A 5,628-nucleotide genomic window follows, 5' to 3' on the forward strand; every position below is an offset into this window, starting at 1 on the left:
ATAAGGAGAATGGTCAGATATCTTAGAAGGAACTCAGCGACCTGGGATCTGCTCAGACCAAGGTCTTAATCCCACTGCTATTATTTACTCTCAATGCGACTTGGAAGATCACTTAGCTCCTCTGAGCCTGTTTCCACAGTTGTAAAACTGGCATTGTGATAACTGTTTTATAATTTTGTTGTCAAAATTAAATGATATAGCGCACATAAATCATTTTCCAAATAGGTGGTACTCCATCACCACTAATTCTCTTCTGACGCACACCTCTGAAGAACACAGTCACCTTCTAAAATCATCTTTTGTATGTGATATGCATTAGATTTTATACGTCAGTTTCACATTACTTCACTTGATTTTATTCTTAAACTAGAATAAAGATGAGTTAGAGGGCTTCCCTGGTGGCGCAGTGGTTGAGAGTCCGCCTGCCGATGCAGGGGACACGGGTTCGTGCCCCGGTCCGGGAAGATCCCACATGCCGCGGAGCGGCTGGGCCCGTGAGCCATGGCCGCTGAGCCTGCGCGTACCGAAAAAAGAAAAAAAAGAGTTAGAGGTTCTTAGACACAATTAAGAAGCCTGAGCACATTTTCTGGGGGTAAGATCTTGTTTTTAAAAATAAGCTTTATAAGCACAGTGGGGAGACTTTTAGTCTTTGGAAATGTGCGTTGACAATTAAGTTCATTACAACCTGAGATATTAATTGTATTATTCATAACACATCACCCCAATATTTTTGGAAGTAACGGGTAGCAAAAGCCAGATGCACTAATTTAGAAGAAGTGTAGACTTCTGTCCTGTGTTCTAGTTGCCTAGTTCTTTGCTCATTTCCATGCCCATGAAATTGGCTAAAATTTCCATAGTCAGGACTGAGTTGTTGCTAATTTTAAGTACAGTGGAGCAGTTGAAATAGTCACTACATGTAATCTTAAACCTGGATCACTGATTTTAAAGACAAATCTATAAATATTTTAGGGAAATGTGTGTAGGGTAGGGGCTGGTAAAAAGGGGCCCTGATTTAGGTCCAGTTAAAAATGAAAGACAAATATATGAGATACAGAGAAATGAGAAAGCCCCAAATGGGAACCATCTGTTTGTTAGACGATTGAGAAGAACACTTATGGTTTTTTTGCAGGTGAGTCTTGCCCTAGCTTGTTTCAAGTTCATGATAGGTTGCTCTGAGTCTACTAGGACAACTTTATTATTGTGTTTATTCTGCTCAACTGAAATATTTCATAGTAAAATTGACAGCTGTGTTATTAACCCATCTGTCTACCAGTCAGTTTGAAGACCATTATGAGTGTAGATGGACAAAGACATCTCCTCTCCACAAGAAGGGTCAAAATCTACCCACATTCTAGACGAACACTAGTGTGTCTGCCTGGGTCAACACAGTAGTATATGCTAACACTTCCTGATTTTTTTTTTTTTTTTTTTTGGTGGTACGCGGTCCTCTCACTGTTGTGGCCTCTCCCGTTGTGGAGCACAGGCTCCGGACGCGCAGGCTCAGCGGCTATGGCTCACGGGCCCAGCCGCTCCACGGCATGTGGGATCTTCCCGGACTGGGGCATGAACCCCTGTCCCCTGCATCGGCAGGTGGACTCTCAACCACTGCGCCACCAGGGAAACCCCCACTTCCTGATTTTATTTTTGCATAATTCTCCCACCCTTTTCTCCAAAAAGTACAGAATATATTTTAAAAAATATATTTCATTCAAACTTCCAGGAAACACATTTTTTTCATGCTGTAACATCTCTCACATGACAGGTGTCTTACAATCAATGGCATACAGAATTTAATTGGCAAAGTTTTACTCTTTCTTCACAATACATAAAATTATGGAAGATTATCAACCAATGTAACCATGGAGTAGATGAAATTCAGTAAATTAGATTATGTTTTCATACTTGTCTGCTTAAAATTCTATTTCAACTAGAATAAAAGCCAAACTTTGTACCGAGACCAGAAGGACTCCTGTATTGACTATAGTTTCTTGTTTTCTGTATTCTTGATGCACTGACATTTGTCACCATGATCCTGGAGAGACTGCTCCTCATAGGGCTAGCAAATTTCTCGAGATAGCGAAGGATGTCTCTGAGAGCATGCTGTTGATATAAAAAACACCCAATTCAGAGACCACACCCTAACCACCTACTTATCAAACCATCCCACACTGATCCAATATTTCACCTCCCTTAAATCACCCTAGGGCCAGATACCAGACAGCTAGGACCACTCTTATAGCTCAGAGCGCACCAAATTATTCAAGCTAAACAATACTAAACGTAAGAGTACCTACTCTGTTTTGCCCATTTCTTTCCACGAAATCCCCATAAAGGCTCTGGGCCACGCTCTTCCCTCCTGACCGACCTTGGCACTTCCTCGTGTGGCCTGCGTGGTGTGCTGTGCCCCCCGTTTCTGAGAATCTGTGAGTATGAACTTCTTTCATGACCATCATTTCCATGTCTGCATGTCTTAACTATACGCGATTAAAGCAAATCCCCGGTAGATTTTAACACACTCCCAACGATTCCCTTCTCAGACCTCCTCACGCACCTTCCTTCCCCTGCACCGACTTGGCTCCAGCCTCACTGGGCTTTTCACTATTCCTCCCTAACGACCAAGCGCTGGCCACTTCCTCTGCTTAGAGAGTTCTTTCCCGAGAATGCTATTTCCCCAGGCCTTCAAGTAATTTGACCCTTCTGATCATTCCCGCCTCAGCTTAACTGCCGCCTCCTCAGAGAAGTCTTCCTTGACTGGCCTATGTCGCCACTTATTTGGTCTCTATCACAGCTCCCTCTCTGAATACAATAAAATTATATGAATAAATATAATTTAGGTGAAATTCACATAACATACAATTAACCATTTTAAAGTGCACAATTCAGTGACATTTAGTAAATTTACAATATTGTATAACTTCAACCTTTTTCAAGTTCCAAAACGTTTTCATCATCCCTCCCCCCACAAAAACACTTACTCATCAGATACTCACCATTCTCCTCTCCCACATCCTCAGCAGCTGTTAATCTGCTCCCTGTCTCTACGGCTTTACCTATTCTGGGTGTTTCATATAAATATACTCAAATCACTTGTAAACTTTTGTTTGGCTCCTTTCACTTAGCGTAATATTTTCAAGGTTCATTCATATTGTTGCCGTATCCGTACATCAATCTTTTTAATGGTTGAATAATAGTCCATTGTATGGATATAAGATGTTTTTAACCTATTCATTTATTGATGAACATTTGGGGTATTTCTACCTTTTGTTAATCATTCTGCTGTAAACATTTGTGTACAGGTATTTGTTGGAGTACTTAGTTTCTATTCATTTGGACATAGACCAAGGAGCTGAATTGCTGGGCGTGGCACCCTCTTTGATCCCCATTTTTTTTAATTTTTAAGGGTCCCACTAGGTGACTGGGGGAAAGAATGCGTGTGGATTTAATTCTCAACACCCATATTGGTTTTGAATTGTGCCTCGTCAGCCTCTCATTAGCTGGGTGCTCTTGGAATGGAATAATAATGCCTACCTGTAGCACTTGAGAAAATAAATAAGATGCTATATGTGGAGAATGGTGCTTTACCTTATACCCTCAGTAAATTTCCCTTCTCTCACATTATTCTCTACACCTCATTTTTTCTGTAAAACCCAACCTCTTCATTTTCCCAGCTGGGGAGAGCAAAGGAATGAGACCAGAATATACGAAAACAATGGGAAGTACCAAAAAGAATACCACGTTTGGCAAGCAATCATTTTTATTACAAAAATATTTTTCCAGGGCTTCCCTGGTGGCGCAGTGCTTGAGAGTCCGCCTGCCGATGCAGGGGACACGGGTTCGTGCCCCGGTCGGAGAAGATCCCACATGCCGTGGAGCGGCTGGTCCCGTGAGCCATGGCCGCTGAGCCTGCGCGTCCGAAGCCTGTGCTCCGCAATGGGAGAGGCCACAACAGTGAGAGGCCCGCGTAAAAAAAAAAAAAAATACACAAAAATATTTTTCCAGTGATTTCTTGCCATATATTAAATAGCTTTGAAAACATTTATTTGGTCTAGAGACTGTAAGAGTCAATGTTCTTGGCACCCATATGCATAAAAAACTGCTTTAGGGTATTAGGATGTAATTGATCCGTTTTTTTTTTTTTAAAAAAAAGCCTGTTTCTTCCTCCTACTTAAATTGTATAAAAACAATTAAGACTTTTCAGTATCATATTTGTTAGTATTTTAGTACATGCTTAAATGAATAAGATACACAATTTTCTTACTACATAAGTGTCTGAGCAGCTAATTTGTATAGCGTCTTTGTAATTAAATCAATCAAAATCTTCAATATGAGAATAACTGATCATACAGGTAGTAAGAAAGCCGTCTGACTACGTAAACTACCAACATCCAACTGATAGTGTCAAGTCATTCACATTATGATGGGCTTCTGCATGGTTGACTCCTGGTCGTGACACCATCTTAGAAATCTTGAACAAAGATGTACCCCTTTTCTATTGCTTTGTGTCATTAAATGTAAAATGGAAGAACAAGTCCTTTTTTTTATATAATACTGTGAAATAGGAAATAAGGAAATAGTAATGAAATAAGAAAAAAATCTAGTAAATCCACTTCCATGATAAAACATGGCATCATGAATTTCCCCCTTCTTTCAACTGAGAGAATTTATAGATTAACTGGGTGAAAATTCACACCTTTAGGATACTGAGTCTTCTTTTTTATCTTCAATCATCAATGTGGATTATTTTTCCATTTATTTAGATCCATGTTTCTCAATGGAATCAGGCAATTGCAATTTGAGTGAGATGCTAGTTTTTGTTTGAAACCTTCCTGCAAATTTTAAGATTTTTGGCATCCTATTCCTGGCATTCAATTAGTAGCACCTCCGGTTACTGTGACGACTTAATTGCCTCCTTATTCTTGGAAATGTATGTCCTTCAAATAATTTTGAATGTTTTTCCATTGATGCTTTTTGTATCTTTTTTTAGGTTTATTTCATTGTAACTTATAATTACCATTGCTATCATAAATAGGAACTTTTCTTTCTTTCTTTTCTTGTCTTTTCAATTTCATTCCTCTGAATTTTCTAGTTGGCTTTTACTAGCCTATTAGATATTTGGTATGTAAATTGTGTATTCAGAAGTCTTATCAAATTATGTTATTAGTTCTAATTCTTTCTAGATTATTTTGTTTTTCCTAGGAATTATTGCATCATCATTAAGTAAGGATAGTTTATCTTTTTCTTTTCAATTCCTTAAAAATTTATATGTTTTTATTTCATCAACTTGGTCTTCTCCTTGACAGCATTGAGTAAAAATGGTGAGTGTGAGCATTCTTTTTTTTTTGGACTACAAATAAAATTCTTTTAAATTTATTTTCAAATAATGTATTATTTAATCATTCATTATTAAGAACTTATTATTCAAACATTTATTATCTAAGTCATGGATGGGAACTGAATTGTCTCACATTATTTCTCTACCTCTGTTGAGATAAATATATAACTTTCAGTTTTATATGGTGAATCATATTAGTGCATGTTTATAACGTTAAACCATGCTCACACAGCTGCATCATGTTCTTTGGTCCTGATGTGTATGCTTGTGTGTACCTGTGTGTTTAATGCATTACT

The sequence above is a fragment of the Lagenorhynchus albirostris genome, chromosome 17, assembly GCF_949774975.1.
Source record: "Lagenorhynchus albirostris chromosome 17, mLagAlb1.1, whole genome shotgun sequence".
Lineage (NCBI taxonomy): Eukaryota > Metazoa > Chordata > Mammalia > Artiodactyla > Delphinidae > Lagenorhynchus > Lagenorhynchus albirostris.